Source organism: Lactuca serriola, chromosome 5 (assembly GCF_051521515.1).
Source record: "Lactuca serriola cultivar US96UC23 chromosome 5, Lser_US96UC23_V15, whole genome shotgun sequence".
NCBI lineage: Eukaryota > Viridiplantae > Streptophyta > Magnoliopsida > Asterales > Asteraceae > Lactuca > Lactuca serriola.
The window spans coordinates 216,643,642-216,656,713 of NC_136412.1; positions in this window are offsets into that span (position 1 = coordinate 216,643,642).

The window sequence follows — 13,072 nt, forward strand, 5'->3', positions numbered from 1 at the left end:
TTGCGAAGGTTGGATTTTGGTTGTAGTATTTTTAATTCAGTGAAGTAGTTAGGACAAATAGAAAAGAACATTGCTATTCTTTGACATTAACCAAAACCATGTTAATTCTAAAATTGGATAAGAATTTTCAAACTATAATATGCCCAAATAAGAAAAGTTTGAAACTACAATTACATAAATTGGAAGATTTTGATACTACAATGCCATAACATGAGGGATGAACACTGCAGATGATTTGGATGTAGCATCGACTTCTTTCATGGTGTCAAAATACGGAGTCACTAAAACCATATCCATCACATCTTTAGCTGTTGTCCTAGGAACATTAACTGAAAACCCTAACACACTATCTCTTAAACCATCCACAATTGTCTGTCTCTGTTGTGCAACACCTAATCTAGACAAATATTTTGACTCAGACTCTCCTTTAGCCCTCTTTATCTGAAGTATCTTCTCTACCTCACATTTCTCAATAGCTGCCAACCTCATCCATGCAACTATATATAGGCATACAAATTAAACAATAAATTAATTGATCTCAAAGATTTCATATAACTAATAATGAAAACTTTACCTATTTTGATCTCATTCATTGCTTTCTTCACACGTTCATACGGTTCTATATCGACATTTAATGTTTGAACAATCTCAAACCCGTATGCAGACATTGCCTATAACCAACATCCAAGACACCAAAAGCACCACAATCAATGGGGTGCATGAACATCTAATGATTGTCTAATCATTCAATCATGTTACCTTTTCAAGTTCACGATGAACAACGTTGGCAATTTCCATGAAACAAATAACAACCTAACATCAATTAAAAAGTAAGATACGTAAAAAAAAAAAACAAAGAATAAGAAACAAATCCTCAATTACTTTTGATAAAGTCAAATTACCATATGGTCGGGGTTGGCAATAGTCCTTGGTTGTTGCGGGTGGTATAACCCTCAGAATTGCATATGACAAGATTGTCCTGCTACATTTAATGATGTGTGTGCAGTGTGTGAAGGTAGATATGTGCCATTTGGCATTTGTGCTGCCATGTTGTAGTATGATGCCGATTGTAGACTTGGAATGTCCCTTGGATTCATCCAAAGTTAAGATGTCTCTGCATGGAATGGAATCAGTCATTGCATTCCATTGTATGAATAGAAAGTACTCTTTATGTAAATGTTACTATAAATGATAAAAACCAACAAACCATGGAAATATTTGCAAAAAATCTCCCAAACTGATAAAATCTCTCAATCCCAATTCCGTTCTTCTCGATCCCAAGATTGTGATTGTACAGTATATTAGCTTCCAGTATCCACCCAACTACCAATTTTGCACACATTTGACGTTAAAAAAATCAACAAAAAACAATGGAATTCAAAAAAATGCCTCGATTATATCCTATTACAGGAATTCAAAACGAACAAAAAACGCCCTAATAAGGATTCTAATTGTCTATGAATCAAATCATATTGTTACTCACCTTCCGCAGCTTTATTAATGTCTGATTTGAATCGACTGATTGTTGAATAATCTAGTGGAGACTCTTTACTTGGTGTTTCTTCATCTCAATTGGCGCCTACTATATTTTTATCAGTTTACTTGTTATCTTGTATAGTGGAGACCATCCCTTTTGAATCAAGCCATCTACATTTTTATTTTACCCGCAAATCCAAAAAATACAATAAAATAATAATTTTTGGTCAATTAAACTATGACATAATAATATGTAAAAATGAAATCATTTTTACGAGACACTTTAATTTTGGTCATGACCAATTTGGTCATTTTGGTCAAAATAACCATATTAGCCATTTTCCCATATCAAGCTAGTTAAACAAAATAAAATAACATTTTTGTTAGTCTAATGTTAAAAGAAAACATTTTAACCAATTTGGTAATTATAACCATTTAAATCTAATTTTACCATTTCGGTCAAAATGACCATTTTAGTCATGTTACTCATATTCAACGGCTAAAACATAATAAAATTATTGTTTTGGGCAAGTCAACCATGGAATAATAGGTAAAAAAGAAAGTATTTTGACCATTTTGGTCATTCTAACCATTTAAGTAAAAATTTTACATTTTTGTGATTTTACTCATTTGAAGTTAGGTAAAACTGATCACATATAAAAGCCATTAGAAATCTTATTTTAGGATCAAAAGTTGTTTCAAGAACAACTTCTTTTGAAAGAAAATCTCCCTCCACTAAATACATGTTCAATTTACCATCTTGCTCTCCCACAATGGCTTCGATTCCATCAGGAGTAGCACATGTACTCACAGTAAACCCAAAGTCAACGTTTGCCAACATTTGTGTAGCTTTCAATTATCATCCTCATAATCCTTATTTGATATATAATTATTTCAATCTTTTCAATGCATCAGCAACTAACAATTTAGGTAACTTTACATAAGTAAAATTAGAAAATAACTAAATCGAATATAAGGTCTAACCATTTTGTTAGTAACTGTTAGGTTAACAGATGACACAATTACATATGGATTCCAATGATAGACATCAAACTAAGCACAAACATATGAAAGTATATTGCTATTTCTTCAAGTAAATTATTAGAAAACTTAATTGGTGAAAACAAAAACTCAACATTGTTAAAGCCTTTTGTCATGCACTTGCAAGGGAAATAAATACAAGTTGCAAAGATAACTAAATTTCATGGAGAACAACAATAAAATAAAGTTCTAGGACAATTTTTTCAGAAGTGAAGCAAGTTATTAAACATATGTAAAGAATCAGCAACAAGTTGTTGTTTATCAGTAAGACTGTATAACATCAAAAAAAAACATTAGAACTTTGACAGAGACATAACGTAGGTTCTTTAAAAGAACTTCGACGGATCTGTAAAAGCCATACCTTAAAAAAACATGTCCATTAGATTACCTTGTGTTTGTACCATTTGTGTTGTTTCCATGGTTTCTTAGCTCTTGAAGCAAATTTGCACGTGGAATTAAAAATGCCTTCACAAGCAAAACATGTTTCAGTAGCATGATTATAATTTATCAGTATATCAACAATTCTCTAAATATTTTATATAATCAAGAATGTAGAAAATGCATACACGTTTTTCCTTGTCATACTTGTTGTCACTGGAAGCTTCTTCATGACTAAGAGAATTGTTACGACTACAAAGAGAATACATTTAAAAAGAATTTGATTTTGCGCACTAAAATTAACATGCAATGATAAAACTTCCAACTAACCTTGGTGTCTTCATGGTATGAACACCACCTTTTAGTAAGCTGATGTAGACAATGGTATTAATAAGCACAACATGGAAATCATCAAAATGAATAGGACAATATGAATGTAGTCCAAGAAGAGGTTTGGGTGAAATTCTGAACTCATGAATTGCAGCAGGGGTTACTTCCAAAAAGTCCTGCATATTGGAGCTAAAGATGGATCATTAAAAATAGTATATCCAGTAAAATATTAGAATCACTATAACATTAATAAAGAAGTAATGTATTATGTGCTAACCCGATCTCCAAAACAGGTGTATACAGCAGCTCAAATTTCAGAATTACAACAGATGTGATTCGACCCTAAAGATTGTAGGTGATCATCATTGGCAAGATAACATGAAGAAGACAAAAATTCTCTCCTACATTTACTAATTTAACCACAGAGATGGAGGGAGGGAGGGAGAGAGAGAGAGAGAGAGAGACCTCAAATTTACCCTGAGATGAGTTGAAAGCTATCATGACTGATAGAAGAATATAATATCTTGCATATCGAATCTTGAAAAGTTGTGATGAAAAGCTATGGTATGTGTCATCAATCTTCCAAGCATCCAATACATTATACATTATGAGAACCAAGATCAGGAGCTGCAGTTCATATAAAAATGTTGCATATTTTTAGCTTTGAGGTCAAAGATAATTGCGTAGATGTAAACAAATAAGTAAAGAATATAATACAGCCGTATTGAACTACCGTTGAAGGAGTTCCCGGAGAAGATGCATAGTCGCTATCTTCCCATCTCATGGTAATCTTGTTACACCCTCGAACCAGGACGACGGAAACGTCCGGGGGCGGATGACGTCATTATATAGTATCATAACAGTTGAATATAAATGAAACATAGCAACCCTTGCAAGCAACATACATTGAGAATACAATCTTATATTGTTTACATACTGTATTTGTTCATAAATTACACAAAAGTAACAGAAAACGTAAAAGTTCCAAAATGCAGCATTCCAATTCTTAAGACTTAGGTACCTGTTTACTAGTTCCCTGAGAATACATGTCATTTTGAAAAGCGTCAACTATAAAGTTGGTGAGTTCATAAGCATTTTTGTATGAAAATTTTGGTAACTATTTTGTTTAAAGATGGTTGGTATATCTCCAGAAAATCCGATATTTTCTATAAAAATGAGTGGTAAGTCTTACATCAAAGACTAAAATGTATGTATGCATGACCTTTGTTTCTGTAAAATGTATGTTTTAAGAAAATCCAATATTTCCTAATGTATGGCAAACTATAGTCTTAACAACCCTAAGACTAGAAATGTAACCAATAGTGTACTGAAAAGTAGTATGCAATTTTATATTTTAATAAAATCGCTGAAATGTAAGCTTCCCGTAAACCAAGATAGTATTGTTAATCCCTAAGTGAGTTATTATAACCATACTTAATGTGAGTGTTATGCCTGTACGATGTTCTCCAGGCGTCAGAATCGGTAAGATCTTTGTCACCCTAGACTGGCCCGTTTAGCTGTAGCGAATAACTCAGGTGTGGGGTTGTCAATCCCCGTATAGATCTATACACAATTATCTCGCTCTCCTTCCAGGAGACTCTGGTTATAGTTCATGACTTAAAATGTATGCTAGGTAGGTACGGTGAAGAGAATGTCTCACTAGAGCATTAACGGATTTACGCGAACTACGACTCCCTTTTATTGTATAACGAAATAATTCCACTCTTTGAGAATTTATGACAGTTATTTTATGACTCGTGTTTTATGAATTCCATGACATACGTTTTATAACATGTGTCTTATGACACGCAAACTATACTGTCATCAATTTTTTTCGTATACTATTTTGTGTAAACTATTTTATATAAATAGTCAATAGTGAATATGTCTAGTAGTAATATATGTTGGAAAAATAGCATCATATTCTTGTGTTTAACCTCATCAAAATAGTGACGACAATAATTATGATCATTTTTACTAGAAAAAGTTCATTTTTAGGAAAAATTTCCGAGAATTTGTAGTTGCACTTTTCATGTTTTACCAGTTAAAAATTTGTAACACCAAAATAATTTAATTTGGTCAACTTTGTTGGGTCACGAATTTTATAAAACCATATGATGTCCACAACTTTTGTTTATTTATTTCAACTTTTAATATATATATATATATATATATATATATATATATATATATATATATATATATATATATATATATAAAAGTAAGCCATGTAGTTATCCAAAGATCATACATATTTAGACCTGTATAAACATGTGTTCTCGTTATCTTTGGGTATATCGACTTTTAAGCTCGATTTTTGTGAAATAAAAGTATTGATAATTACATATGTCACGAGTTTTATGTGATTAACAAATGATATCCACCATTTTATACAAGAAATTGTTCCATATTCAACATATGATCATAGTGCATGCAAATGTCCAATGGACAAACTCATTGTAACTTATAACAAGCTTGTAAATCACAAGTTTTATGTGTGTATGCATGAGGTTTTCGATATCATATGCACAAATCATTCCATAAAAAATTTGGTACATGCAAATATCCATTGGTTAAACAAAACTTGACTTGTATTCCCCCCCCCCCCCCCCTTGAAAAGCATGAAAAACACAAAAAACTTGGGGGGTATGAAGCTCACCTTGGTTATTTTGTGTGTGGTAGGGAGGAGAGTGAAGAGGATTTCGAGCCTAGCTTTGAGCTTGAAGGGCTTCTTGAAGATGTTGATGTTCTAGGATGCTAGCACACGAAAAATGAGTGTGTAAACATGGAGATTCTAGCTTAAAAAGGCATAAAACACTTATGATTGTGTCAACTACTAGAGAAAGGTCGGATATACTTACCAAAAGGGCTCTAAGTCCAACTTGGAGATGAAGGTTTTAAAGAAGCTTGAGCTTGCTCTAGGGAATGCTTGAGAAAATATGGAAATGGTGAGAGGGAAAAGGCCTCTCGGCCGCAACCCTTAAATGGGGAGGGGTAGGACCTTTTCTTGATGCATGATGGGTAATAGGGTGCCATGCATGGAGGCATGGAAGGTAATTGTATGTATGGCATGGAAGCATGAAGGGTAAAGTAGTGTAAAGGCATGAGGTGTCACCCCATTTGTGCAAACTCTTTTTTTTTGTCTCATGCCCAACCGAAACCTCATAAGGTTTTCGGCATTCATGGGCTTTCCAATAGGGTTCTTGGTCTTTGGTTGGGCCAATCCAAGAGTTTTCGGCCTTTGAGTGGGTATGGGCCTTCGGGCTTAATTTGGCCCAATGAGAAGGTTTTCAATTTCAATAAGGCCCAAAGGAAAAAGGGTTTTCGGCATAGGGTTTACTTGGGCCGAGAACTCCTAAGCACAAGCCCAAAAATTGACTTGTGTTTAGCTATTAGATTAAACTAGGGCTTATAAGAGGATATTACAACTTGATTCTTAGTGTATGCACATATGTATTCATATAACATTGCTATTTTTGAAATTCAATAATGTAATGCAACAAGGTTACATAGAGGAATTGTTTGTACATTAATACAATCTTGACCCTAATTTTACTAGTTGTGACAAATCTTGATATGATGCCACCTGAAAGAAAAATAGCAAATTTGATTCTGGTGTCAATCAAATAATGCTTTTCGATTATAAAATTGAGCTAAAATCTAATCGAACTTCATGAGAAGTAATAAAATTATAGAAAACTTGCTTGTTTCAGATCGAAATTCAAAAAAAAATTGAACTGAAAAGTACCAAAATCAACATGTAGCTTTGTGGAAATTTCGAATCAAAGTCCAAAGTCGGCTCTGTAAATATGAACGAAAAGTGAAAGTTCGGGTGCCTTATACAACACTCATCGGAGAAAAATGCGCTCTGATGCTTGCAACAGAATACTGCTAGGGTTTTATTTGAGGTGTTGGGGGTGTATGAATTGAATAGAGAGGAGATTAGTTAAAACGTAAAAGAGAAATAAACCTTACCTTCTCAGCAAAAATGAAGTTCTTTGTTAGTATACATGTATTTGCCTGAAGAAGAAGGCAAGAATGAAGGCAAACACACAATTTTTTACCACCAGGTCGTACAATCCTGAGATTCACTTGCCGATGGTTGTGGATACTGAAATCGAGTTTAGGGATTTTGTTAGACACCATCTACAAAGATATAACCTCGTTGGAAGCCACCGATTGGAGGCAGAGAAGCACCATCCATAAAGAAAGAAATAGAAGAGATAAAGTTTTGTTAACAAATTGCAAAGATGCAGCGGGGAAGAAACGTCAAGCACATTAGAGGTCAGTGAAGCGGTCTGGATTGGTGACGAAGAAGAAGGGAGAAGTGGTGGAGAAGAATAAGGGAGAAGCGGTGGAGACGGAGAGGGAGAATGGAAGGGTAATTGAAGGTACTGGAAATAAGATGATCAAATCGAGGCGGTGACCCTGGTGGACTTACTAATCCCTGAACAATACCCTGGTCATGTAGTGTTCATAAGGGGACTTCTAAACTAATATTATAATATTATATATAATTACTGCGTTATCCGGAGGATTGTCTAAAGAAATCCCATATCTTTGTTTCTTAAAAAAACTTCAAAAATGTCCTTGTTCTAAACTGCTATTTTTTGAAAGGGTTACATATATGTTTTTTTTCTCTTTTTTAGGTTATATATTTGTAACACCGTAAATTTCAAAATAATTTTTCACAATTTATAAAAACATTTCCCATTAACTTTTCATAAAAACATCAAGTTTAAATCTCAATCCACATTATACAAAATCCCAAGATCACAAGTATAACAAAATCCCATGCGTGTGTACGGATCAAGCCGGCGCCTTCCCACGGTCATCGCTAGTACCTGAAACAACAACACTACACTGTAAGCACAAGGCTTAGTGAGTTCCCCAAAATACCACACATAAAACACATATTAAACACTCGAGGCTATAACTCTATGGGTCCGTGCACCCAAACTCTGTGAACCCTCAGGTTCTAACTCTAGGAACCTTCCGGTTCCAACTCTGTAAACATGCACAGCATCAATCACATAGAAATAATGAAGTACAACATATAGCATACATAACACACAAATACTCTGTCACATAACTCTGGTTATCTACTCAAGATAAAGTATAGTGAGAAGACTCACCTCGCGTATCTCGATGACTCACAAATCCTGAAATCCCTCGTGCCCGATCCTCCGAGCTATAATCCTCCTATAACATCATATGTCTCTAATTAACACTTTTTATCTCTAAGGTTGACTATCCCTAAGAAGTCAACACAGGTCAACTCTGGTCAACGGTCAACGGTCAACTTTGACCGGACTCGGCGAGTGCACAAGGGCAACTCGGCAAGTCTAGACGTTTTCACCAACTCTCTAGGATTCCCTTCTTACACGTCGAGTACTCCCCCTGACTCGACGAGTTCCACCTGGAAGAATCGCGGGGCCACCCCGACTCAACTCGCCGAGTCTCAAGAACAACTCGGCGAGTCCCAACTCGACTCAGTCTACTTGACCACCCTTCCCTAACTCACCCTGACTCACTGAGTCAACCCATGACTCGACTGGACCACTCACTGGCCGATCCAAAGCAATCTTCAAGCTACTCGCCGAGTCTGCTCATCGGACTCGGCGAGTCCATGCCATGCAATCACTCAAACTCGCTCCTAAGGTCAGATATGTTCCATCAATTCATAGATCTGGCCTTCCTAGACTGATTCACCATGTAAAGCCCCAAACTTGGTGCACATACAACCTCTATATGACCATATATGAAGAATTATCAACAAATATCACTACTCAAGGTCATAACCTCCATTGTTCTTCATAAAGCTTGATGAATGAGGCTCTCTGGACCTCTATGGATCCAGATCCAAAGCCTCATCACTAGCAAGGGACTATTTGGCCATCAAATCAACCCAACAAAGGCCACAAGAAACCCTAAATCCAAATATACTTCACAAAACAGAAGATGAGCCGAAATCATACCTTTAGATCGATGATCTAAGCTTCAAATCCACAGAATAGCAACCTCCTTTGCTTCCTCTTGGCTAGAACCACCCTCTTCTTTGCTAAACAACACACAAAGGTCAAGAAATGCTTCCTTTCTCTCTCAAATCGCTAAAGCACTCTAGGGTTTCTCTCTATGGACTGCTGGGTACAAATGACGGCCATAAGGCCCTTTAAATAGGTCCCAAACCCGAGAAATTAGGGTTTCATTAAACAGCGCGGACTCGCCGAGTCCAGACGAATCCTGCGTCCAGAATCGCGACCCTACTCGGCGAGTCTGAGCTCCAACTCGCCGAGTTCCCTCTCAAAACACCAAAATCATAACAATAAAGATACCTGGAAATTCGGGCTGTTACAATTCTCCCCCACTAGAACTAGACTTCGCCCTCGAAGTCTCGCTCTAAAAATAGCTCCGGATGCTGCTCCCGCATCTCGCGCTCCGGCTCCCAGGTCATCTCTGATCCCTTCCGGTGTTGCCACTGAACCAACACTAGAGGTACCTCCTTGTTCCTCAGAACCTTGATCTTCCGATCCCTGATGGCCACTGGCCTCTCGGCATAATTCAGGCTCGCATCCACCTGAATATCCTCTAATGGAACCACTGCCGACTCATCGGCTATACACTTCCTCAATTGCGACACATGAAAAGTGTCGTGGATCTACCCCAACTCTGCTGGCAACTCCAAACGATAGGCTACCCGGCCTACCCTCGCAATCACACGGAATGACCCAATATACCGGGGTCCCAACTTGCCCCTCTTCCTGAATCGAATCACTCCTTTCCAAGGAGAGACCTTCAGGAGAACGAAGTCGCTGACCTGAAACTCAAGCTCGGACCGGCGTCTGTCTGCATAACTCTTCTGTCGGCTCTGGGCGGTCAATAACCTCTGTCTGACCTGCTGAATCTACTCTGTCTTCTGAAGCACGATCTCTGTACTGCCCATCACTCTCTGCCCAACCTCTCCCCAACAAATGGGGGTCCGACACCTCCTACCATACAACAGCTCAAAGGGTGGCATACCAATGCTTGAATGATGGTTGTTGTTGTAGGAAAACTCTGCCAAGGGTAAATACGCATCCCAGCTACCCCCGAAATCTAACACACATGCTCGAAGCATGTCCTCAAGCGTCTGAATTGTCCGCTCACTCTGGCCGTCTGTCTGGGGATGATATGCGGTACTAAAATGCAATCTAGTGCCCAACTCCTCATGAAATTTCTTCCAGAATCTGGAAGTGAAACGCACATCACGGTCGAAAACAATCAAGATCGGCACCCCATGCCGAGATACCACTTCCCTCACATATATCTCCGCCAACTTCTCCGCTGAAGAACTCTCACTGATGGCAAGGAAGTGAGCGCTCTTCGTCAACCTGTCCACAATCACCCAAATTGCATCAACTCCTCTGGCAGTCCTCGGCAATTTGGTGATGAAATCCATAGTGATCTGTTCCCACTTCCATTCGGGAACCTCCAATGGCTGCAACTTGCCATGCGGTCTCTGGTGCTCGGCCTTAACCCTGCGGCAGGTCAAGCACCTCTCAACAAACCAGGCGACGTCCCTCTTCATACAGGGCCACCAATACTCTTTCCTCAAATCCAAATACATCTTCATGGCCCCCGGATGGATCGAAAATTTCGACCGATGAGCCTCCTCCATCAAAGTAGTACGCGTACCGCCCACAAACGGTACCCAAATCCGACACTGAAAAGTCATAAGCCCTCGACCATCCGTAACGAACTCTGAAACCAAACCAACGACCCGCTCCCTCTTCTGCATCTCCGGTCGCACAGCCTCGGCCTGTGCCCCACGAATGGCATCCAATACCGGAGCTATCACGGTCAATCTCAAACATACATCTCGCAGTGGAGTGCTCTCCGCCCTGCGGCTCAACGCATCGGCTACCACATTAGCCTTGCCTGGGTGGTACAGGATCTCACAATCATAATCCTTGACCACATCCAACCACCTCCTCTGACGCATATTTAGGTTGGGCTGATCCATCAAGTACTTCAAACTCTTATGGTCCGTGTATATCGTACACCGAACCCCATACAAGTAGTGACGCCAAATCTTGAGAGCGAACACTACTGCCCCCAACTCTAGATCATGTGTGGGATATCTCGTCTCATGAGGCTTCAGCTGCCTCGATGCATATGCTATCACATGACCCCTCTGCATCAACACCGCACCCAACCCCAAAATCGATGCATCACAATATACCACAAAATCCTCCATCCCTTCCGGGAGAGCTAATACCGGGGCTTCGCCAAACCTTTGGCGAAGTGTCTCAAAGGAGGTCTGCTGCTCGGGACCCCATGAGAATGTGACACCCTTCCGGGTCAATCTGGTGAGTTGCACTGCGATCTTGGAGAAATCCTTGATAAATCTCCGATAATACCCTGCCAACCCAAGGAAACTCCTGATCTCAGATGGTGACTTCGGCACCTCCCAACTCATTACCGCCTCAACCTTGGCCGGATCGACCAGAATCCCTTCCTGGTTAACAAGATGTCCTAGGAACTGGACCTCCCACAACCAGAAATCACACTTGGAAAACTTTGCATAAAGCTTCTCCGATCTCAAAACCCCAAGGACCTCCCTCAAATGCTCCTCATGTTGCTCTCTAGATCTCGAATATACCAGAATATCATTGATAAATACAATCACCGACCGATCCAACATCGGCCTGCATACCCTGTTCATGAGATCCATGAACACAGCCGGGGCATTGGTGAGCCCAAAAGGCATCACCACAAACTCATAATGCCCATATCGTATCCTGAATGCTGTATTCTGGACGTCCTCATCCCGCACTCTCACCTGATGATATCCCGACCTCAAATCGATCTTGGAGAACCAAGATGCTCCCTGCAACTGATCGAATAAATCGTCGATCCTCGGCAACGGGTAACGGTTCTTGACCGTTAGCTTGTTCAACTCCCGGTAGTCAATGCACATCCGGTGTGAACCATCCTTCTTCTTGACGAACAGGATAGGCGCTCCCCACGGTGAGCTGCTCGGCCGAATAAACCCCTTCCCCAGCAGCTCCTGAAGCTGCGAGGATAACTCTTGCATCTCTGGAGGTGCAAGACGATAAGGCACCTTAGCGATAGGCGCGGCCCCCGGAACCAAATCAATACTGAACTCCACTTGCCTCACAGGAGGCACACCCGGTAACTCCTCGGGGAAAACATCTGGAAACTCACGCACCACCGGAACCTCCTCAACTGAACTCGGTCTCTCGTAAGCCACCCGCGTATCCATCACATACGCCACAAAACCCTTACAGCCCTGCTGTAGACACTGCCTCGCCCTAGCGGCCGAACAAAAAGCTGATCCTGAACGTGTACCCTCGTCGTACACTGAAAGAACTCCCCCACTAGGGTTTCGTATGGTCACCAGCTGACGCTCACAGTCGATAACCGCGCCGAATCGGCTCAACCAGTCCATGCCCACAATGACACAGACATCACCCATCGCAATAGGAATCAGATCAATCAGAAACTCAACCCCAAAAATCTCTAATACACATCCCCGGAGAACCTCCGTGGCACAAATCACTCTATCGTCAGCTATGGAAACTCTCAGAGGCCGACTCAATGCCTCACGGCTAACACTGATATGCTGACTAAAGGCCAAAGATACAAAAGACCGACTTGCACCCGAGTCAAATAACACTAAAGCAGGTACAGAGTTCACAAGGAAAGTACCTACGCATAACATAATATAAGCATAATATCTCAACATCAAAATAAATACATGAAAGGAAACATACCAGCCACAACATCGGGCGCAGCGCGGACCTCCTCCGCAGTCAGCTGGAAAGCTCTCCCTCGAGCTCTCGGC